Source organism: Molossus molossus, unplaced genomic scaffold (assembly GCF_014108415.1).
Source record: "Molossus molossus isolate mMolMol1 unplaced genomic scaffold, mMolMol1.p scaffold_m16_p_21, whole genome shotgun sequence".
Classification (NCBI taxonomy): domain Eukaryota; kingdom Metazoa; phylum Chordata; class Mammalia; order Chiroptera; family Molossidae; genus Molossus; species Molossus molossus.
In genome coordinates, this window is record NW_023425357.1 from 17,642,614 (window position 1) to 17,656,950 (window position 14,337).

The 14,337-nt window shown below is 44.2% G+C and overlaps 1 protein-coding gene and 1 pseudogene across 16 annotated transcripts in view; one reads left to right on the plus strand and one right to left on the minus strand.

The window, feature by feature from the left end:
• The window catches only part of ANKRD11 (ankyrin repeat domain 11), a 230,768-nt gene that overhangs the window by 79,828 nt on the left and 136,603 nt on the right, over window positions 1–14,337 (plus strand). The window lies entirely within an intron of this gene.
• LOC118638973 lies at window positions 1,594–8,308 on the minus strand (annotated as a pseudogene).

Here is a 14,337-nt window from a genome sequence, read left to right on the forward strand (position 1 = left end):
CTTGCAAAGCATGCAGAAGAGTGATGTGTATAGTCTCTCAGTGTCCCTGGAGGCAGTACTGAGCCAGTGCACTCTGAGCAGGCTGTGTTCACTTTAGAGAGGTGTGCACCTCTTACATTTGACTCTGCATCCCTGAGATCTTGGGGGACTAGAAGTCTTGTTAGCAGCAGAACAAAGTCCTACCTGAGCAGCAAGGTCGGAGGGGGCAGTGAGTAGGGGAGGGGTCCAGTCCTTGGCGCCTCTCCTGACAGAGAATTGCTTGACGTCTGGTATTGAAGCAGAGAAGCTTTCCTAAGCAGGTCCTCTGTGCCTTGCTTGTATGGTAGGACTGGTAATTCTTCTTGACCCTACCACCACTCCTGGTTACTAGCTGGCCATTAGGTCCCTTCCTGGTCACGGCATATGCAGTTGCCATGGCTTAGGCAGTTGGCTGGGTTGGATTTGCAGGTTGTAAGGAATGTATATGTCCTAATTATCTTTTTAACAAAGAAGTTTTTTTTAGGACTTAAAAGTAGATAATGCACACTTTGCTTCATTATCATAGAGATCTACATAGCTAATTATGAAATATAACTTACTGAATTTTTTAGTATAATGAATTTTTATTGTATTTTAGGGTTCTCTGTACTATTCTTTGGCTGTGTTCTTTTAAACTGAATATAAAATACAGAATATTAAATATCATTTAAATTAGATTTCATTAAATGGATATTTTTTGTTAATGTAAAAGTTGGCAATTGTATTCAAACACTTTTCTCTAGAAGCTCTTACTTCCCGAGCTTAGCCCTTGTTGAGTAGTAGAACTTTGATCCTCTTATTCTAAGATAATATGAATTGCTGGAGCGGAGGGTTTGGAAGAGGCAAGAAGAGGGTTTGGAAAGTAGGCAGATCAGAGCAGAAGGGGCGACTTGTCCTACCAGTGGCTAAGCACTGTGAGTTCTGACTGTTGGGCTTTTCTTTCTCTGTAGATGTTACTAGCTGGAATGGGCCGGGCCAACTGAGCCACTCCAGCCAGAGCTCCATAAGTTCTTTTTACTTTATTTTGTTTTTAATCCTCACCTGAGGATATTTTTCCATTTATCTTCTGATAAAAGTGGGAGAGAGGGAGGGAGAGAGAAACATTGATGTGAGAGAGACACACCAACGGGTTGCCTCCCACATGACCCTGACCAGGGTTGGGAACGAACTGCAACCGAGGTACGTGCCCTTGACTAGAATTAAACCCACAACTTACTGGTTCACAGGGTGACACTCTAACCGCTGAGCCAAACTGGCCAGGACTCCATAAGTTCTTTTTAAAACTGAGCTGACTTTAACTCCTGGAACAACACATAAAACACATTCCCTTTTGGTGGTGCCTTGCTGAATGTAACTCAGGGAGGGAGGGCTCTGTGCAGCTTTAAAATGTTTGCTGCAGAATTTCCGTGTGCGGCCCACTCAATCTTGGTGGGAGAAAGAAGGTGGCAGGAGGAAGGTTGTTTGACCTTGGGACTGTGTCTGGTAATCAGCTGAGGGAGATTCAGGAAGTGCCTTCATGATAGGCCTGCTGAGAATTCTAGTCTTTTCTCCACTCTAGAATAGGTATCTTGATTGTTACTTGTATTGCCTATTGGGAGAAGGGATTTAGGATATTCTTAGTGTCCCAAAAAATGAGTGGTGCTGGGGTTTGTAGTGTGCACTATTCTGAATGCAAGGATGCTGTTTTTGGTCCAGGCAAGTCACTTTGCACCATCTTCTAGTTACCACTAAATTTCCCCCTACCTGTGTGAGGAATACTGAAGATGGAGCTGAGTGTTGGCCAGGACAGCAAGTCTGAAAGGGAAACGGAGCAGAACAGCAGTCCAGTTCCTGGGCCTGTGATTGTACCAGCAAGTGCCAGAGGTCAGGGAGGGCAGGGTCTGTGCCGTGTGGCCCTGGATGTGCGTACAGTGTTGGTTGCAGTGCCAGCATGGAGTACTGAGCCTTTGGCCAGGCTACTGCCACCCTTCTGCATCTCATTCTAAGGAAACCAGGTATGGAAGCTGGGTGGCCAGAACATGTTGACTTTGGAAGTGGAAGCTACCAGGTCTTGGCCCACAGTGTGAGCTAGTATGTAAGGCTCTACTTAGAAACATGCATGCACATGGGTGTGCACAAGCCTTTTCTTTTTCAATACACTGACCTCTCCGTATTTTGCTTCACAGCTCTGCTTTTTCCTTTCTCCCTTTCTGTTTAAGCCCAGAGTCCCTTCTTTGGACCAGGGTAGATACTCCTGTGAGCTCAGCAGGTTCTCTGCCTGAGCAGCAATAGGAAAAGAGATAAAGAAGAGAAATGTAAAGGGGTTCTTTGGAAATCAAATGACACTTTTTTTTTTTTTAATTGATTTCAGGGAGAGAGGAAGTGAGAGGGAGAGAGAGAGAGAGAGAGAGAAACATCTATAGGCCGCCTCCTGCATGCCCCCCACTGGGGATTGGCCTACAACCTGGGCATGTGTCCTGACCAGGAATCAAACTGGCGACCTCTTGGTGCATGGGTCCACGCTCAACCGCTGAGCCACACCCGCCATTTTTGCATTTATCTTCAGATAGAGTGGGAGGAGAGAGGGAGGAAGAGAGAGAGAAACATTGATTTGAGAGACACATTGACTGGCTGCCACCCACACGACACCAACCAGGGCCTGGGACAAACTGCAGCTGAGGTACGTGCCCTTAGCAGGACCTGAACCTGGGTCTCTCTGAGCTGCAGGCTGACGCTCTAACCGCTGAGCCAAACCAACCAGGGTAACATTTTCCACATTTTTATGATAAAATTCTAGGCCTCAGAGATGTTGAATATTGGGTTTTCAAAGTTTCATAGCTGATGAGTAACAGGGTAAGTGTTTTGGGGTCTTTCTTACAGTAACACAAGAGATGAATGTACCAATTGACTTTAGAGAAGATAGAAGGGAAACAGGTGGGGAGGAGTAGAGTAGGGGGAGTAAATTATTGGGGTTATGCTATGCTGCACAGGTTTGCCCTAGCCACTGGCCTTCCCAGGACCCTCTTTTAAACTAGTGCCACAATTGTTGTGTAGGCATGTATGCTCATCTTTGGGGTCTGCATGTGTGTGGTGAGATGTTAAGCCTAAGCCCCATAACTTTTTGCACCCACAGCTTTACTCCTGGGCAGACGTAATGTATGTTCCGGGTCAGAGGGAGGCCTGGAAACAGTGTTGAGCATACTCAGACATTATGGATTTGATTCCAGACCATCACAATAAAGTGAACATAACAAAGCAAGTCATACGAATTTTTTGGTTTCCCAGTGCATATAATATAAACATTGTATTTACACTGTAGTTTATTAAGTGTTAAATAGCATTAGTTCTAATAAACAATGTACCATACCTTAATTAAAAACTACTGTATTGCTGTCCTGGCTGGCTTGGCTCAGCAGTTGAAGCGTCAGCCCTTGGACTAATGAGTAGTGGGTTTGATTCCAGTCAAGGGCACATACCTCGGTTGTGGTTAATCCATGGCCTGGTCAGAATTGTGTGGGAGGCATCCAGCCGAGGTGTCTTTCTCACATCAGTTGCCCCCTGGCCCTCCCACTCTATCAGAGACAAATAGAAAAATATCCTCAGGTGAGGATTAGAAATATCCTCGGTGAGGATTAGAATAAAACAAAAAAAACCCGACTGTATTGCTAAAAATGCTTACCACCATCAGCAAGTTGTAATCTTATTGCTGGAGGAAGGAGCATCTTGCCTCAATGTTGATCGCTGCTTACTGATCCAGGGTGGCGGTTGCTAAAGGATGGGGTGGCTGTGGCAATTTCTTAAAATAAGACAACCATGAAATTTGCCGAATTCATTTACTTACTTTCACGAACACTTTCTTTTTAGCATGTAATGCTGTTTGATAGCATTTTACCCATAGTAGAACTTTTTTCCAAATTGGAGTCAATCCTCTTAAACCTTGTTACTGCTTAATCAATTAGGTTTATATGATATTCTGAATCCTTTCTTGTCATTTCAGAAGTTTTCACAGCAATAGTAATAGTGATCACAAGTCACCATAACAAATATAATAATCAAAGTGATACAAAGACACAAGTGAAGAGATGCTTTTGGAAAAATGGCCCCGATAGGCTTACATGATACAGAGTTGCCATAAGCCTTCAGGTTATAAAAAATGCATCTACTGATATGATCTTTTTTTTTTTATTCTCACCCGAGGGCACTTTTTTCATTTTTTTGTTCAGATAGAGTGGGAGGGGGAGAGAGAGAGAGAAACCTCAATGTGAAAGGAACACATTGAGTGGTTACCACCTGCACAACCCAACCAGGGCCGGGGACAAACTCCAACCGAGGTACGCACCCTTAGTGGGAACCGAACCCAGGTTTCTCTGGACCGCAGGCCAATGCTCTAACTGCTGAGCCAAAGTGGCCAGGGCTGATCATATTTTTTCTTAAGTATTACCTGAGGATATGTTTATTGATTTTGAGGTGGGTGGGCGGGAAAGAGAGAGATGAGAGAGATGTGAGAAACATCTTTCAGTTGCCTCTCACATGCGCCCTGACCGGGGATTGAACCCACAACCTAGGTATGTGCCCTGACTAGGAACTGAACCCACAATAGGGCGATGATCCAACCAACTGAGCCACTTGGTTATATCATGTTAATTGATTTGCAGACATTGAAGCAACTTTGCATCCCAGGAATAAATTTCACTTGATTCCTGTGATCTTTTTATCTTTTACTTACTGATTTATTGTTAATCCTTCGCCTGAGTATATCTGCCCCTTGATTTTTAGAGTGGAAGAGAGGGAGTGGGAGGGGGGAGAGAGAAAGATGGATTGGTTGTCTCCTGCATGACTCCAATAGGGCTGGGGATCAAACTTGCAACCTAGGTATATGCCCTTGACCGAGAATCAAACCCACAACCTATCGGTCAAGGGCTGACGCTTTAACTGCTGAGCCAAGCTGGCCAGGGTGGCGTATGATCTTTTTCATGTATTGCTGAATTTGGTTTGCTAATATTTTGTTGAGAATTTTTACCTCTATATTCATCAAGGATATTGGCCCATAATTTTCTTTCTTGGTAATGTCTCTATCTGGTTTTGAAATCAGGATAATGCTGGCCTTGTAAAATGAACTTGGGAGTCTTTCCTCCTCTTGAATTTTTGGGGAATAATTTGAGAAAGATAGGTGTTAATTCTTATTTCAATATTTGGTAAAATTTACCTGTGAAGCTATCTGGTCCAGGACTTTTATTTATTGGGAATCCATCCATCCAACTGTCCTGTTTCCCTACCTCCATCCCATCTCTTCCCAATAGATTTTTATTGCCTTTGGTCCACAGTTGGTATTTCACATTATCTCTTGGTCCCAGGGCTCCTGGGTGGGGCTGGTTCTAGGGAGGGCCTCCTAGTAGGGGTCCTTGAGCCAGAGGGAGAAGGGACAAATATGGAAGTGGGGGCCTCAACCACTCATTGTCCTGTTTGGGCCTCCATTTCCTCACTGGGCCTCTGGGAAGGTCCTGGGGAAATTTAGTCCTTCACGATGCCTAAAATATCTGGGAACTGTGGCCTGGTCTTCTCCCTGGGGACTTCCTTCCCAGCAACCCCTTCCACCATCCCCACCTCCTTCCCCCGGAAAAAAAATTACTTTTGTTAAAACTACCTTAAACCTCTGTGGGTACAGAAACCACAGACTGATCAGCAGAGAAAGGGAAGAGGGGCAAAAGCAACCTGAAGGCATTTGGGGACAATTTCCTTCCCTAAACAGGTTTCTTCTAACCTCCACAGCTTGATCTGAAGCTTGTTGGAAAATTTGCTACCTTGATCTTCCAGGGACCTCTGCTCTATATGCATCTGGATGTAGTCTTCACAGACACTTAGCTGGAAGCATTCGAACACATAGAAAAGCAAGATGAAAACACAGAAAAACTCGTAATTTCAGTTGGGGCCAGTGATGTGGGGAGACACCCCACAAGTGGGGCCTTGGAGTAGCCTGCCTCCTTTGGTAGTGGGATGGGTACTCTGGGGCCTTCCCTGGGCTTGGGCAATTGCCGACTGAGCCTGGAACCCAGTCAGCCACTGGGCCTTGTGGGCAGTACTTGGGGTCGTGTATCTGCTGGCCCAGGCCAAAGACCTGGCTGCTCTGGTTGGCGCCCTGCATGTAGCCCATCTGCAGAGACATTGAGGAGTTTCACACTTAATCGGTCCCAAGCTTGGTGTCATAGAGGTGCTGCCGGGTCCCAGTAGCCATTGTGCCCATCTGGCTGGCACACTTGTTGGTGCCCATTTGCAGGCTGATTGTTGAGTGGTCCATGGGTGGCAGGATATAGTTCTTGGGGTCATACTGATGCCTTCTCATACCATATGACATCATGCCTGACTGGCTAGCACACATTGGTGTCCATCTGGAGCCCAATGACACACTAGCTTGCCTTAGTGGTGGAATCATTGAGGTTCTGCTCCTGCTCCTTTGAATACTTGATGCCAATGTCCAAGCCACTCTGCAACCCCTTTGTCTTGGCCTTCTCTGCCAGAGCCAGAAGAGACATCTGTACCTGTTTCATGTTTCCACTCTCAAATAGGTCATTGGCCTTGAACCGGTTCACGGAGTTCATGCTGTAGCTGACCTTGACCTTGATGAAGTTGGAGAGGTATTCTAGCTGGTACTAGTTTTGCATGGAGCAGTTGATCTTGGGGACTGAACCTGCCTGCGGCTTATTCATAAAAGTGCACAGGATAACTGTCCTTCAGACACTTCTGGAAGTTGGGACCGATAGGCCCATGAGTCCTCAGCTGCGGAGTTCTGCCTTCATTTGAGGGTCATATTTGGACAGGAGTTGGTTCTTGACCCTGGCCAAAAAGCCCTTACAAGGGCCCTTTCTTGAACTGTGTGAAGCTCATTCTGGTCGTGGCAGCGTGATGGATGGCCCGGCAGGTGCCTGTTGGGAGTATTTTTTTATTACTACTTCAATTTCATTGGTTGTAATTGGTCTGTTTAGATTTTCTGTTTCTTGATTAATCTTGCAAGATTGTATGTTTCTAGGAATTTATCCATTTGGCAAAGCCTATTTTCTAAAGGCCTTGTACCTGCCATCCTTTTCTTTCTCTTTTGTCCTGGAAACTAGATCCTGATCCTGGCCTTTTCTGCCCAGCCAGGCGGCTTACCTACACTGGTTTAACTTTTTACTCTTTTCTTTCTTGTCTGTTTATATGGCAGCCTGAGACTTAAGTAAACTTGGAAAGCTTGCTGAGGCAGTGGTTTGTTTCATTTACATAATGCAGTCTATGTCCTGAGGGCCTAGTCTCTTCTAGCCTTGTTAGAACCTGCTGCCCCAGTAAAGCCCTGTGGTGGTGTGGTCTGTGGTCAAAAGGGATTCTAAGAGAGAAGATAGTATGAGGTGTCCTGGCTGGTAAATCACTCAATGTTGGTTTGGTGACTGACTTACACCAGTACTCTTCAAACAGTGCCACACCCTCAGAGTCCTGCCAGCTGTGCCTGTGGCCTCTTCCTTTTCCTCATCTGTGGTCACATGTATGCCAGTGGCTCCCTGTCCGGAATCAACATTAGAGGGAACAGAACCACTGCTTGAATCTGCAACTGAGGAAGGGCAGCCATGATTTCCGCATAGTTTTTGGCATCCTCATTCTTGACCAAATAATTTATTAATTTGAGCCTTTTTTTAAAAGTTAAATGGAAGATGGAGTTTTATTGTATGAACAAAGGATTTAAATTTTTGCTTTGCATGTGTTTTCCAGTGGTCCTGAAACTGGTGGGGTGGGTATCTTTGTCCTTGGGGTTGGGACAGCGGCCAGTGGTAAATGCAAACTGAAGTGATCAGCCCTGCTGGGCTTCGTGAGCTTCAGTCTTGCTCTCTCTTCAAACCTCTGTGACCATATTATCTTTCATGTATTTATTTTTAGAATACTTTATTTATTTATTTATTTATTTATTTATTTATTTATTTATTTAGGGGTGGGGACATCAATGTGAGAAACATCGATTGGCTGTCTCCTGCATGCACCCTACTGGGAATCGAGCCCACAACCAGAGAATGTGCCCTGACCGGCAATCGAACCAGGACCTCTCAGTGAAGGGAGGACACTCAATTCACTGAGCCATACTGGCTGGGCAGCCATATTATCTTTTATTACTCTTCTCCCATCTGTTTTCTTTAGTTCTTTTCTTATGTGCTGACGTTTCTCAGCTTCCCCTTCAAGTGCCCCCCCCCCTTTTTTTTTTCCCCTCACGTTCTCTCCAGACTGGAGGTTTCTGAGTTCCCTACCTCTTTTCTTTTGCATTCTGTTTCTGCCTTCTGGAGGGCATCCGCATCTTGACATAGCATACTACATCCTTGGTTGCTTGGTGGTAGTGCTGTAAGCTTCCGGGAAGCACTTAGGCCTAACTTCTTTTTTACTTTATTATTATTTTTCTAATTAATTAATTAATTAGTTTCTTAATTACAGATGTTTCTCCTTTTTCCTCCACTGATTCCCTTCTCCCCCTCCCTCTCCGCCCTGTCCCCAGGTTTGTTGTTCATATCCATTGTTCATTCATACATGCATATAAGTTTTGTGCTTTATCTCTCCCCCCACCACCCCCTCTTCTGGGGATTGTCAGTTTGTACCCCACTTCCACGTCTCTGGGACTACTCCATTCCTCAGACTGTTATGTTCATTATATTCCACAAATAAGAGTTCATATGATATTTGTCTTTCTCTGTTTGGTTTGTTTCGCTTAGGATAATACTCTCCAGGTCCCTCCATGTTGTCTCAAAGGATAAGAGATCTTTCTTTCTTACAGATGCATAGTACTTCATTGTGTATATGTACCACAGCTTTTTTTATCCACTCGTCTACTGATAGACATTAGGGTTGTTTCCAGATCTTAGCTATTATAAATAGTGCTGCTACAAATATGGGGGTACATATATTCTTTCTGATTGATGTTTCAGGCTTCTTAGGGTATACTCCTAGAAGTGGGATCACTGGGTCAAATGAAAGTTCAATTTTTAATTTTTGAGGTAACACCTCAAACTGTTTTCCATAGTGGCTGCACCAGTCTGCATTCCCACCAGCAGTGTACTAGAGTCCCCTTTTCTCCACACCCTTTTCAACACTTGTTTGATGATTTGTTGATGGCTGCCATTCTGACAGGTGTGAGGTGATACCTCCCTGTTGTTTTAATTTGCATCTCTGATGATTAGTGATGTTGAGCATTTCTTCATATGTCTCTTAGCCATTTGTATGTCCTGTTTGGAGAGGTGTCTATTTAGTTCCTCTGCTCATTTTTTAATTGGATTCTTTGTCTTCCTTTTGTTGAGTTGTATGAGCACTCTATATATATATATAGGAAATTAACCTCTTATCTGATATATCATTGGCAATTATGCTCTCCCATACAGTGGGTTGCCTTTCCATTTTGATGATTGTATCCTTTGCTGTGCAGAAGCTTTTGAGTTTGATGTAGTCCCATGTGTTCATTTTCTTCTTTGTTTCTGTTGCCTTAGGTGATGCATCAGCGAAAATTCTGCTGTGTATGATATCTGGAATTTTGTTGTCTACAGTTTCTTCTAGAATTTTTATGGATTCATGAGTCACTTTTAAGTCTTTTATTCATTTTGAGTTTATTCTTGTGCATGGTGTAAGTTGATGGTCTAGTTTCATTTTTTTGCATGTAGCTGTCCAATTTTCCCAACACCATTTATTAAAGAGGCTGTCTTTATTCCACTGTATGCTCTTGCCACCTTTGTCAAATATTAATTGAGCATATTGCCTTGGGTCCATTTCTGGGTTCTCTGTTCTGTTCCACTGGTCTATCTGTCTGTTCTTGTGCCAGTACCAGGCTGTTTTGATTTACAGTGGCTTTGTAAGGCCTAACTTCTTTAAAGAACTCATCCCTGCAGATGTCACATTTGCTTTCCTTCCCCTATGCTGTCCTTTTCTGTTTTCCCTCCTCCTAAGAACGTAAGCACCAAGGGTTGGTATGATTTCCTCACTGCAGCTGTCCTTTTTCCACAGCTCATGGTGGTGCCTTAGTTCTTCATGCCCTTTTCAGGGCTGCAAACTTCTGCTTCTCCTCCAGGACTTCCTATCAGTCCTGGAGCACATTGGGTGGTTAGTGATTGGGTCACTCTCCCCTGTGGGTGGCGTTGGTGATGCTGCACTGTCTAGTGGTATGAAGCATGTGCCTTTGCCATTGTGTGTAGCCTTGGTGCATTTATGTGCTTTGGTTTTAGTTGTGGGAATAACATGTGTCTGACCATCATACATGTGCTCAACCCAGAGTAACTGGGTCTCTAGGGCGTCCAGCTTCCAGCACTAACCTCTTGCTGTGTTTTTATAATTAAGAAACAGAAAACAAAGCGCTAACTGGATTTAGAGCCTTGGTGATTTTTCTGGATGAAGTTTTGCTGGAGACTTGTTGAGATTCAATGTAATGCATCCTATATATTGATGAGTGCTGGAGAACATGTTAGGAATTTGAGCCCTAAGTGCTGCTGCAGGTACCTGAGCTAGTCCCAAGGACACTTTTTTTATGCAGAGTCATAAGTACACACCTTGCCTTGACCAGAATCACCTCTGTCCTCAGGAAGCAAGCTACGAAAGATAGCTTTGTAAAGAGAGGCCTCTCTAAATAGCTGTTGCGCAAATGGGCACTACAAAATATTTTTCTTTATTACCTAAGTAGGGATAGTGAAAATTATTTGAGAGTACAGGTTGTTAGGGAAAAACGACTCTGAAAATCATTTAGAAATAACCATCAAGCCCTGCTGGTGTGGCTCAGTGGATTGAGTATTGTTTCATGGACTGAGAGGTTCCTGTTCTATTTCCGGTTCGGGCACTTTCCGGGGTTGCAGGCTTGATTCCCAGTAGGATGCGTGCAAGAGGCCACTGATTGATGTTTCCCTTGATGTTTCTCTCTCACATTGATGTTTCTATCTCTCCCTTATTCTCAGAAAAGTCAATAAAGACATATTAAAAAAAAAAGAAAGAAAAAGAAATAACCATAGAGAAATTTTAATGGGGAGAAAATTTTTAAGTTTTTCCTCCCCTTTTGCCCTAGCAGTTTCATCAGATTAATCAGTGAGGGGGTGGTTGTTCAGAAGAGCATGGGATAGTGACCTTGGGCTATGGTCTTGACTGTGACCCTGGGGTGGGGTACAAACAGGAGAGACTATTAGACATTTCTTTTTGGAATGTCTGATTTCAGTTTTACTTAAAACAGCAAACTTCATTTATGGTGGTCTGTGGTTACCACTCTATTGCTAATGCTTTCACATTATCCACTCCAGAAAAAAGAAGGTCAGTGAGAAGTCAGCGGTGTATTTACATGGTGCCCTATTATTGGAGAACATTTTGAAAACCAAATCTCTGTCCATGTGAATACATGAAGTCTTGAATCCTCAGAATAGCCCTGTGAGGTTGGGAGATGAGATCACTGAATTGGCCTCTTTGCTCTTTAAAAAAATGTTTTTTTCTTTATTGATTTTAGAGAGAGAGGAGGGGAGAAGGAGAGAGAGATAGAAACATCAATAAGAGAGGACATCGATTGGCCACCTCCTGCATGGGCCCCACTGGGGATCAGACCCACAACCTGGGGATGTGCTCTGACCAGGAGTCGAACCGGCAACTTCTTGGTGCATTGGTCGACGCTCAACCACTGAGCCACACTGGCTGGGCGCCTCTTTACTCTTCAGAACACACCCTTCTGGGGTGAAGTCTTTGGTAGTGGTTAGTGTCTCACACTCAGGATTGAGAACAGTGACTTAATTGTGTCCTCTCCTGGGAGGGGCCTGACCTGGGACACTGGGGCCACATTGACTTTTGCTTGTTGGTATCTTATAGGACTTCTCTTCATTTTCTTTAGTTTTGCCCCAGACCCTTGAAACTGATCCTGAATTTTCTGAGTGATACCAGCAGAACAAAAGAACATTTTGTGGTTATTAATTCTTTAAAATCAAAAGTTTTATGTGGGGGCCATAACAGGTTTCTACATTTTTCAGTGAAGGCAGTGTTTTCTTTGCTTCTGGCTCCCTTCCCACAGTTCCATTTTCTTTAGTTAGGGAGGTTGGTAGTGTCAGAGGCTTTTACAAAGGACTCAGAGCTTGGCAGAGGTGTCTGAGGAAAATGTGCTGGGCCCCAGGCTTCCACGCTTGAGCCTCCAGGGGTTGTTGACAGCCTCTCGCCCAGGAAGTGTGTACAGCAGTGTGTGTAGATGATTGACATCTAAGTGGACTCCTTTTCTTAAATAAGCTTGTTCCTGCCCTGGCTACTGTGGCTCAGTTGGTTGGGCATCATCCTGGGCATTGAGGGGTTACCAGTTTGATTCCTAGTCAGGGCACATACCTAGGTTTCTGGCTTGACCCTCGGTGGGGGTCCTACAGGAGGCAGCCAACTGATGTGTTGCCCTCCCCTAGATGTTTCTCTCTTCCCTCCTTCTCTATCTAAAAATTAATATAAAATCTTAAAAAACACACAAAACTTGCCCCCTCATTAATGTCTGGCCCATAGCTTTTTTTTGTACACTGTTTTGAGTTCTAGTTGTACCTGTGCTATGGTTTGGCTTCTGTACCATCTGCTCTGTTACGTTACAGTCTCTCTCCTGTCTGTGCCCTGTGACACAGACACACTCCAGACTCCTGCTGGGGAGGCTGCCTGGTGTATATATTTGTAGACTTGAGCCTGTCTGTTTGGGGAGTGCTTTTTAAGCCCACCAGGGCCACCATTTCAGAGCCTTGGGCCTCAGTTTACCTATGTACTATGATTTATTGGCTTTTCCCAAACTGGCTGTGCCACACTGAGGCTGGATTCCTGAAATGGCACAGACCCTCCAGGAAGCAAGACCAGTAGCGACATGGTCTCAGACTTGGTTGGGACAATCAGGCTTTGAGCTCTTGGAGAGACACATTAAGACTAGACAGGAGTGACGTCACACAGTGATTCTTTTAAAGCCTCTTTGTGACTTCTCTGAGTTGGCATATGTCAGGTATTTCATCCATTTTAGACCATGAGGAGTGTGGGTTCTACCTGTCCAGGAGGAATTTTTTTGAAGTGTTTTACCTGAAAAGTTGAGGAACATTTCACATGTTTAGTTCATAGTATCTCTGTGCATATTAATGTGAAGGTCCCACTTCGATTACTTATTGCCCCAGTCATCTGGGTGATCTCCTGAGGCAGTGACTCAGTTAGAGACCCTGGGGTAGAGGCCTCAGGGCCTGCTCCAAACTTGTCTTGGAGGCAAAAGAAGATACAGTCGAAAGTTTAGAAGGTTAGTGGGTATGGTCCTGTGCATCTCAATTTTATGCCTCTACCATGTTTTCTGTCCCACCTCCCCTTCAGGAAGTATCACCTTCTCCAAAGAACCTTGAGTCACCCCTTTCTTTCTTACATCACTTCATTCCTTTTGCTCCCTCTTTTCCCGTAATCTCAGCTCTTGAAGCCTGTTTCAGTCATGTTTGTGCTTGGGGCCTTGAGAGTTCGCTAAATCTGTCTATTCCAAATTGTCTTCAATTTAAATCAAATCAATAATAACTTATCAGTTATTGTTGGGAGGTTGTGGATAGATTCTAGGGCAAACAGGATTTGGGATTAGCAAGGAATAGAACTACTACTAAGAATTAAGTTCTATCTTTTCATCTCCACACTTCTCAGTAGAATCAATATTAACATCTTTCCAGAAATTTAAAGAAGCATTTAACGCTGGCTTGTGTGGCTTGGTTGAAAGTCATCCTGTATACCAAAAGGTTGCCAGTTAGATTTCTGGTCAGGATACTTGACCAGGTTTCAGGTTCAGTCCTGGTCAGGGTGTGTACAGGAGGCAACCAATCAGTGTTTCTCTCTTACATTGATGTTTCTCTGTCTCTCCTCTCCTTTCCTCTCTCTCTAAAACCAACAAAAACATATATTTTAAAAAGTATTCAATTGTCAATACCTTATTGTTGCTTGAGAGTGTATGGTATGGTTAAACAGAAATTAATATCAGTAAGGTAACTCCTAATTTTTCTACAAAGAGCTAAAGCAAAGTGTAGGTATCCAAGCTACTGCTTTCTTTTGCTGAAAGGGCAGTTCTTTTGTGCACTGCGCTATAGAAATCTTATTATTATTTTTTTTATCCTCACCCAAGGACATTTTTCCATTTTTTTTGCACAGATAGAGTGGGAGGGAGAGAGAGGAAGAGAGAGAGAGAGAGGGAAACATCGATGTGAAAGGGACACATTGAGTGGCTGCCACCCGCACGACCAACCAGGGCTGGGGACAAACTGCAACCGAGGTACATGCCCTTAGCGGGAACCAAACCCGGGTCTCTCCGGACCGCAGGTGGATGCTCTAACCGCTGAACCAAACCAGCCAGGGCTAGAA